The 10,063-nt window shown below is 49.4% G+C and overlaps 1 long non-coding RNA gene across 1 annotated transcript; it reads right to left on the reverse strand.

The window, feature by feature from the left end:
- Positions 405-5,020, reverse strand: LOC106508311. Its single transcript, XR_002345513.1, has 3 exons — positions 4,920-5,020; positions 3,495-3,624; positions 405-1,285 (listed from the first exon to the last, which is right to left on the reverse strand). It is a non-coding gene; the product is annotated as an uncharacterized LOC106508311 (long non-coding RNA).

Raw genomic sequence — 10,063 nt, forward strand, 5'->3', positions numbered from 1 at the left:
GTGTCTGCAGATGCCCACAGCATCTCTGCGTGGTTTGTGTGCTGGCTGCCATCTAGGCTGGCCCTGGAGACAGAGCCCCTCTGACAGGCTTCGACAACCCACCCCTCATTCCTGTGATGGCAGCCAGCCCCGCCTACGGGACCTCAGCCCCGCCCTTCTCACCTGGCCTTGAAGTGATGAGGGACTGGGCTTGAAGGTCTTACCTTCTGACTGCCCCAAGGTATGTTTAGACCACAGGTGACCCTTGGGCAGGTGGCAGCAGGAGGCGAGGGGGTGGGGGTGGGGGTGGGGGAAGAGTCTAGTTAAACCCTGTCATTTGACAGATGGGAAAACTGAGACCCATGGAGTTCCCACTGGGGCTCAGTGGGTTAAGGACCTGACTTTTTCTCTGTGAGGATGTGGGTTTGATTCCCAGCCTTGCTCAGTGGGTTTCGGGGGGGAGGAGGGGGGCAGGGAAACGGAGGCCCAGAGTTGTAACTCACACCACAGCCCCTGCCCCTACATCCAGCACCCCAAACAGGTCTCCTGCAAACCACCCTTCGCCCTGCCTGCAGCCTTTGGTGCTGCAGCCTTCCTGAAGGGGTCAGGACCACGTCTCCCATAAGCTGATGATGTTGCTCTTGACAAGTAAGTGCAGCTGAGAGATGTCCCCAGGCCACCCCACAGACAGCATCTCATAGCCACTGACTCCACACCCACCCACTCCCCATGCTCCAGCCCCTGCACCTTCCTCCTTCAACCTGGGTGAGAAATTGAGACTTACGCCCTGCAGACCAAATGAACCCCGCAAATTAGCCTAGGGTCCCTCCCTCCTGGCTCCTCCCTGGTGGAGGGACCCAGCCTGGAGGCAGTGGGAGGCTGAACCAGACAGCGGCTCGGTGCAGACGCGCTCCTACAGGGCTTGCTCATATTTAAAACTTCCTTTCATATATTTTTAATAAAACAACTGATACAAATTCAAAACCAACTTCATAAATCAAACATTATTCAATGCTGGCGGCTTCAAGGTTTCCCGGCGCTTGGCTGGGAGCGCGCCGCTCTCCCAGACGGGGCTTCGCACTCCGGTGCTGGAGGTTTTGTGAAAGGTTTATTGGATTTCATAGTCCCTTAAGGGGAAACCCTTTAAATGTCTTTGCAATTATAAGTCTAATAACACTTTCAGCCCTTGGACACAGCCTTGACTTGACAGAGATAAGGAACTGGAAGTTGCTCAGTCAATACCAAGCTATTAATCTCTGTCACCTCGCTGTCACCGCGGCTCAGGAAAACAATGTCGTTTCTTGACCTAGGTGAAGGCATGGAGTGATTTTATTCAGAATGTCAGCATTCATCAACCCAGATTTTGTCACCCCCCCACCCCACAAACGGGAGGTCTTCCGTTCTTCACCCAGCTCTCGTTGACACCCTTTGAGGGGAAAGACTCTCTTTGGGTCTCAGCCTATTATTATTATTTAGCACTTATTCAAGGGTAAAGCCTTTAAGAATAAAGTTTTTCCTGCCAGTGAAGAGACCTGGCAGATGAATCCCTTTGGGCTGCTCCTCAGTGACCCCCAGCCAAGGACGCTGCAAGTTACAAGCACAGTGTTTGTTTACATATTCAAATGAAGGTTAATTTTTGTCCTGTCTCCCCAGCTCAGATTTGATTAAGGTGGGGCTCTCCCCCCACCCCCCTACCCCCCGCCCCTGCCCTCCATGGCATCTTCCTCCACGACCTTGAAAGAAACCCAAGAAATGGTTTCAAAGAAAAGCCAACAAAAATCCTGATGAGAAACTAACAGGGACAAATCAGATGGCGCCTGGCTGAGAAAAGCTGCAGGCAAGATGCAAGGAAGGGAATGCCCGCTTTGCCCAGTGGGGACCTAGCCTCTGCAGCAGAGCGGGATAAAGGCATAACGGTGGGCGCCCACCCTGGAGCTCAGGGTGCCCTCAAGGCCAGAAAAGTGCCAGTCATGTTTTGAAAGCCCTGGGTCTGTCCTCAGGAGGGGCTGAATCTTTGTGGCTCCATGGAAAGCTTCGGGCTGTGGTGGCAGCCAGCGTGGAGCCCGCAGGGCTCCAGGCCCCTGAACCATTGTTATAACTGTTCTGTAGGGCGCATCCCTGCGTCAGGGTTTATCAGGATTATGTTGGAGCTCTCAGAGGTCTTCAAACCTGGACGACCTTAGCTCAGCCACTTTCTGGGTCTCTTTTCTGATGTGCGCTTTAACCAGATGTCCCGGCTTTTCGAAAGAGTTCGGCCGTCATGGAGACCCGATTCTGCCTTTGCAGGAAACTAGCCCTGAGCGCCTTCTCCTAGGAACTAGTTCCTGTTTAAGACTCTTGACCAGATTACTCTTCAGTTATAAATAGTAACAACCCCCTGTCTCCCCGGAGGAAATGCTGAGGCTTTCCTTTTTCACTGTGGGTGCCAGCACGCTCAAGGCCAAATTTCCTATTAAAGCTGAGGTATGTGCATGAATTTTAGTCTTGTTTTTTTTTTTTCTGCTGCTTATATTGGGGCAACGTGTTATCAAGTCCTCTCCTAGGGGTCACTTTGAATCCCTTTTCCATAGATAGGGGGTTTCAGTGAGAAAAGAAATTCCAGGAAACTGTAGACAAGCCCAGGGATGGGACTCCAGATCAAGCTGTGGTCCCAGCTCTGTCTCTGACTTCCCTGCGGTCTAGTGAGTTGTCAGCCAGGCCTCATCTTTCTCATCTATAGGATAGCACCATATGTGGGACAAATATATGACAAAGGATTATGTGTGTGTGTGTGTGTGTGTGTGTCTATATGTCTATAGCTACATCTATATATGTCTCTAGGACTAAGCTGATGTTGCTCAAACTTGGCCTCTGTCCCCTGGTGCCGAATAGAGGTGTGGAAACAGAGTTTTGGGTGAAGGAGAAAAGAAAGCTTTATTGCTTTGCCAGACAAAAGGGGGCCACAGCAAGGTAATGCCTTGAAGATTGTGTCCCCTTTGGAAGAAATTAGGAGGTGGCTTTTATAGTTTGGGGAGTGAAAAATAGGGCTGCAGATAAGGATCAGGGGAGAGGCCCCAGGACTGGTTCTGGTGGTCCTCCTTCTCCCTAGAATGAAGAATGCTTCATCAAGCAGGTCTTCCATTGGTTGGGGGTTTTAGTTCTACTGAAAGGCTCAGAGGTATTGTGATGTATATCCCTGGAGGAGGAACCAGGACCCTGCCCCAAGGCTGCCCCATTGTCTCTGGACTGCTCCTCCCTGGGCTCTGCTCCCCTCCCTTCCCTGCTTAGCAACTGCCCTTTGGAACCCAGGGAAGGTCATAGAGGCTGAGGTTTAGTCCCTAAAAACAAGACATGGAGGACACAGAAAGGTTTGTGTGCCCAGGAGCTGTACAGGGCCCTGCTGGGTTACACTAACTCTGATCCACTGATCTTCTTCCAGGTACCCTCAGCGCCCACACCAAGAAGATGGTACATGGGGATCAAGAGCAGGAACCCAACGGCCCCGGGAGTAGGATGACCAACTCATCCTGCTTTACCTGGGATGGAGTAGACACAAGGAGTTGTAGCGGAGGGATGTGGAAAAGGGAGTAGGGAGCTTGACAAGAGCAAAGCCATGTTGCTGCCACCGTCCATCTTGGTGAACTTAAGGTGAGTCATACGAGGGTTCTGGGAAAAATGAAGTCATTAGGATTTGAGATAACACCAGGCCCCGATTGTTCTAAAGAAATTCAAAAATAGCCAGATTGTACTTGAGGCTAATCATTAAAGTAACAATATTAGGCCTTCTGTACAGCTATACATCTTTCTGTATCCTGCATGTAACTAAAGAGTAATGTAGCATGTTAGACACGGAAGCAAGCACTGTAAATGTATCTCCCCCTTTCTGTTCAGGGTCTATGATTGGGAAGTGATTCCCCAGGGACCCGCCGGCATAATAAAGCTATTCTCCCTCCATCTTCCTCGAGTGTCCTCTGAGGTGACTTCTGGGAATTCTACAGCAGTAGCAGTTAAAGAGGGAACTTATGGGATGTTGGGAGGTGACTGTAAGTTAATAACTGCCCAAGAAAGCCATGAGCATAAGGCAGGCTTGCTTGACCAGAGGAGGTGTGAGAACTGCCTCAGGTTCTTGGGTGGGGGATGGGATGAGGCCTGCATTCAGATTCAGGCAAAGGGCAAGGGTTCGAGGACACCCTTCTGCTGATTTGAGTACACACCTTACTGGATACTAAGGAGGAGCTCCTACTCCCAGAAAGGAAGAGGTGGGCTTTTCCAACCCCCAGTCCCCTTGGATGATGAAGCTGTAGCCCACCAGATCCTCAGGGCAGAACTTCTGTGCCTGCTCCCTTGCATCTTTCACATGTGTCCCATCTTTTTTTTTTTTTTGTCTTTTTTTTTCCTTTTCTTGGGCCGCGCCCATGGCATATGGAGGTTCCCAGGCTAGGGGTCTAATCAGAGCTGTAGCCACCAGCTGTAGCCACGGGCCTACGCCAGAGCCACAGCAACGCGGGATCCAAGCCACATCTGCAACCTACACCACAGCTCACGGCAACGCCAGATCCTTAACCCACTGAGCAAGGCCAGGGATCGAACCCACAGCCTCATGGTTCCTAGTTGGATTCGTTAACCAGTGCACCACGACAGGAACTCCACATGTGTCCCATCTTAATAAATCTATCTCTTGCCTATCACTTTGTCTCTCACTGAATTCCTTCTGTGTAGAGACATCAACAACCTGAACCTCAGTGAGTCCAGACCCAGGGTGAGTGCTTCCAATTTAAAACAGTGCGTTTGAGTCCCAATCTGGATTTAGGTTGGGTTGGAGTCCCGGCATGTAGGTTCAAATCCCAATCTGTGTTCTGGCTGGGTTCAGGCTGTTAATACCATCAGTTTCACTGGTAACACCAAAAGTCCCATGTCCCAGGCAGCCCTTCAGTCCCAGGCAAATCGGGATGGTTGCTTACCCTCCAGGTTCACCAGCCAGCTTGCCATTTGCTGTCTCTGTCACTTTGGGCGAGTTCATTAAGTTACTGGTGCCTCAGCTTCCTCCATCTTCAGAACAGGATTGGAAACAAAGCTGCTTCCTGGCATAGTTATAAATTGGAAGCAAGTTCCTGTTTGTAAAGCACGTAGAACAGTCTTGGCACATAGAAAGCACTATGAACACTATGAATGTTCATTAAGGAAATGCTATAGCCTGTTTGCTTCCTGCAAAAGTTGGGGAAATTTTTTGAAATAATTGTCTACCCTTCCCCCCCCAAAATTTGTCTACCCTGACTTTCATAGATCAAGATTTATCCTGAGAGCAGAGACGATATCCAAGCTGTTCTGGGAGCTGGGGAGGGAGACACAGCTCCCAGGGAGATCTCGGGTGGTATGTGACTTGGGGAAACCACTCATTTTGGGTAGAACCCACCTGCCCTGTACAGAGAGGCCAGTGGGCTGGCCCACCTCCATGTTTTCTCAGTGAGACAGTTATCAGGGAAGGAGACTGGGGGTGCCCCTGGCATCTTCCAGAGAATCAGCCACGAAGAGCCACAGAAAGGAGCTAAGCTTGGACACCAGTGGCTGTTCCTTGTGAGAAAGGGGACTGGTGCTGCTGGGCAGCCCACCCTTCTGCCTGAAGAGTACAGCCTTGGGTTTTTTCTGGGAATTAAAATCAGGCTCCTGCTCCTCCCCTGAGATAGGACCAGGGCTCGGCTGCCTGGAGCTCAGCCAAGGAGTTGTGTAAACTAGCAGGGCCCTGTGGGGCTCCTGGGCACACAAGTCTTTCTGTGTCCTCCATGTCTTGTTTTTAGGGAATAAGCTTCAGCCTCTCTGACCTTCCCTGGACTTCAAAGGGCAGTTGCTAAGCAAGGAAGGGAAGGGAGGCAGAGCCCAGGGAGTAGCAGTCCAGAGACAATGGGGCAGCCTTGGGGCAGGATCCTGGTTCCTCCTCCAGGGATATACATCACAATACCTTTGAGCCTTTCAGTAGAACTAAAACCCCCAACCAATGGAAGGGCTGCTTGATGAAGCATTTCATTCTTCATTCTAGGGAGAAGGAGGACCACCAGACCCAGTCCTGGGGCCACTAACCACCAGCTTTGAAAGACAATGCCAGCTTGCCTCTCCCCTGATCCTTATCTGCAGCCCTATTTTCACTCCCCAAACTATAAAACCACCTCCTAATCTCTTCCAAGGGGGGCACAGTCTAAGTCATTACCCTGCTGTGGCCCCTTTTGTCTGGCAAAGCAATAAAGCCATCTTTTCCTCTTTCACCCCAAACTCTGTCTCTGCATTTCTATTTGGCACCTGGGGACAGAGGCCAAGTTTCAGCAACAGTTCCCACCTTCCCTCACCCCCAGGCATGCCAAGCTGCCCAGAAGGCTGAATGGGCCACCGACTAAAGACTACATCCCTCTAAGCACATCTGTCCTTATTAAGCAACAGCTGTACCTTCAGCCCCGGCTGAGCTGAGCCCTGCCCTGAAGCAACTTCCTCTCTGCTTGGCAGACAAGACTCACGGCATCTGCAGATCCTTCGTCTGGCATTTGCTCCGGACTTCCATTGTTTCATTTTCATCTCTCCTCCCAAGTGACAGGTGAAACTTTCTCACTGCTTGGAGGAGCCACTAAGCCCGCTTTTCTCGTGTGTCCCCTGCAGAGCCTGGCACCTTGGAGGTCCTCACGCAATTCCTCCTGGGCAAATAGTGACTCCATAAAATAAAGAGCAACTGTGGAAAGCTGTATTGTTTGATATGGTAGCCCTAGCCACAGTGTGGCTCTTTTTTTTTTTTTTTAATTTATTGAAGTATGGTTGATTTATAATGTTGTGTTAATTTTATATATATATATATATATATATATACACTTTTTCATATTCTTTTCCGTCATGGTTTATCAGAGGATATTGAATATAGTTCCCTGTGCTACACAGTAAGACCTTGTTGTTTAACCAACCTAAATATAATAGTTTGCATCTGTTAATTCCAAACTCCCAATCCTTCCCTCCCCCTTAGCAACTACAACTCTGTTCTCTATGTTTGTGAGAGTTTCTGTTTCGTAGATAAATTCATGTGTGTGATTTTGGGTTTTTTCTTTAAGTTTGGGATTTTTTTTTTTTTTTTTTTTTTTTTTTTTTTTTTTTTTGCTTTTTAGGGCCACACCCACAGTACATGGAAGTTCCCAGGCTAGGGGTCCCATCGGAGCTAACAGCTGCCAGCCTACATTGCAGCCACAGCAAGGCCGGATCCCTGACCCACTGAGCAAGTCCCAGGATGGAACCTGCATCCTCAGGGATACAAGTCAGATTTGTTTCTGCTGCCCTGTGTCTTATTTTTGATTCCACACTTAAGTGGTATCATATGATCAGTATGGCTAGTGAAATGAATTAAATTGAATTAAAAATTCAGTCCTTTATCACATGAGCCCCATATATTCAATAACTGTGTATGGCTAGTGACTGCCATATTGCACAACACAGATAGAAAACATTTTCAGAAAGACCCCTTCGTAGCTCAGTGGTTAATGAACCCAAGTAGGATCCATGAGGGTGCGGGTTCCATCCCTGGCCTCGCTCAGCAGGTTGAGGATCCAGTGTTGCCGTGAGTTGTAGGTCGCAGACACGGCTTGGATCCCGCATTGCTGTGGCTGTGATGTCGGCTGGAAGTCGTTGCTCCAATTCAACCTCTAGCCAGGGAGCTTCCATATGCTGTGGGTGAGGCCCTAAAAAAAAAAAAAAAAAAAAAAAAAAATTTCCATCTTTGTAGAAAGTTTTAGTGAGCTCTTCTGATGCAGGACATGATAAGAACAGGGGTTATTAGACAGGACGCATCCCATCCTCTTGAGGCTATAACAACCGGGACCTTAGATTTCTGAGACTGAGACGTAAGGCACAATTGATTATAGATGACAGCAATCCATGACGTCTTCCATGTGTTAGAAGTTACCTTCCATCGTAGGTAAAGACTGGTTCAGGGAGAGGAGCTTTCACAAGGATGTCATAAGCTGAGGTTCCCAAACTAGCTCCCTCCCAATATGATGCATCAGATGGGAAGATGGCAGGAGGACGAGGGAGAGGGAGGGAACAGCTTCAGTGGGACCAATATGGGTGAGGTCTTCACCAAACTTCTCCCCACCTGCTAGCTTTGCCTCCTATCCTGGGAGCCACGGGTCAGCATACAGCCGTGGTCAGCATCCTCCAAAACACGGAAGATTCAGAAGCAGCTAAATTTCTGGCGACCCCCCCCTTTTTTTTTTGTCTTTTTAGAGCCTCACCCACAGCATATGGAAGTTCCCAGCCAAGGGACTGCATCGGAGCTGTAGCCGCTGGCCTACACCACAGCCACCACGGCCACAGCAACGCTGGATCCAAGCCAAGTCTGCGGCGACCTATATCACAGCTCATAGCAACACCAGATCCTTAACCCACTGAGCAAGGCCAGGGATTAAACCAAGTCCTCATGGATACTAGTCAGGTTCATTACCACTGAGCCACAGTGGGAACTCCCCTTCTGGCTCTTTAGGTCCCTCTTGGGGCCCAGCATCATTCAGTCAGCAAGCAAATAACAAAATAAGGTCTAGATATCAGCTGCAAGAAAATCTAGTGGCCGTACGAAGGAAAAAAAATAGGAAGCTAGCCATTTCCTTGGAAGCATCCAAGATTCCAGACTCTGATGGCTAAGTGTGTGTGTGTGGTGCGGGGAGTTCCTATGAGCTCTCCAAATACGCTGAAGCTGTCAGAACCAAGGAGAACCCCAGACTTACCTCCACAGAATCTATTTGAGGGAAGCAGGGGAGGAGGCTCACTCTGTCCCTGTCACCAAAAGCTACCAGGCATCCGAGGAGAGGCCACAAGACCGTGAGTGAGGTTAGGCAGAGGGCTGCACAAAGCCCATGCATGTCTCTGTTCAGCAGTAGATCTACCCTGAAAATAAATGCAGGGAGTTCCCGTCATGGCTGATTGGAAACCAATCCAACTAGTATCCATAAGGATTCGAGTTCTATCCCTGGCCTTGCTCACTGGGTTAAGGATAGGGCATTGCCATGAGCTGTGGTGTAGGTCGCAGACTCGGCTAAGATCCCATGTTGCTGTGGCTGTGGGATATTTGAAGGGGTTTTGTCTCCTGTCCCGAGCCTTTTTTTTTTTTTTTTTTTTTTTTTGCTTTTTAGGCCCGCACCTTAGCATATGGATGTTCCCAGGCTGGGGTCAAATCGGAGCTGTTGCTGCTGTCCTACACCACAGCCACAGCAATGCCAGATCCAAGCCGCATCTGTGACCTACACCACAGCTCACAGCAAGATCGGATCCTTAACCCACTGAGTGAGGCCAGGGATCAAACCTGCATGCTTATGGATACCAGTCAGATTCATTTCCACTGAGCCACAACAGGAGCTCCAGGAACTCCTTTTCTTGAGCGTTCATCATGCACCTGATATAGAGCTAAATGGTCCATGCGACACCTCCCCATGATCCTGTGAGACCGACAGACACCAAGAGCTTCCCATTTCATAGATGCAGGAACTGAGGCTTCTAGAAGCTCAACAACTTGACAGTCACACATCAAATAAGCAGGAAAGATAAAGATTTGGTCCAATTGGCAGTTATAATGTGGGTTTATAGGTCACATTAGGGGGTCATAATCTTTTCAAGTTTGAATGAAGGATCTGAAAATTCAATAGAAAATGTCAAAGAAGAAATTAGCTTCTATAATAACTTGTAAATGGCTCAACTGAGCAGCTCTCTGAAAACTCAGATGATTGAAGATGTGGTCTAGTGTTTCCTTTGGCAGGAGGAAATTGCCTTTGTCTTGAGAAATATTTTCTGTCCCTCCTGTTCACTGGGGTGAGACCAGGGCTAGAGGCCTGGAGGGATAGACTTCAACACGGGCACAAGGTGGGAGCGGATGAGGTGTCTGTGACCAGGTAATATGTCAGCACCTATGGCACCTCCCAGACAGCAGTCCTCAGGGAGCCAAGCCAGATAGTGCTATGTTCTGCCAGCTTCAGGTGTGGGGAGGGGCATCAGGCCTGGCTCCTGGGGCACACAGCCCATAAATCAGCCCCCGAGCCTGCTGCACAATTGCAATGCGTCTCTTTCAAGCAGCTCTGAGAAAAATGGCTCCATC

This window comes from Sus scrofa, chromosome 6 (genome assembly GCF_000003025.6).
Source record: "Sus scrofa isolate TJ Tabasco breed Duroc chromosome 6, Sscrofa11.1, whole genome shotgun sequence".
In the NCBI taxonomy this organism is placed as follows: domain Eukaryota; kingdom Metazoa; phylum Chordata; class Mammalia; order Artiodactyla; family Suidae; genus Sus; species Sus scrofa.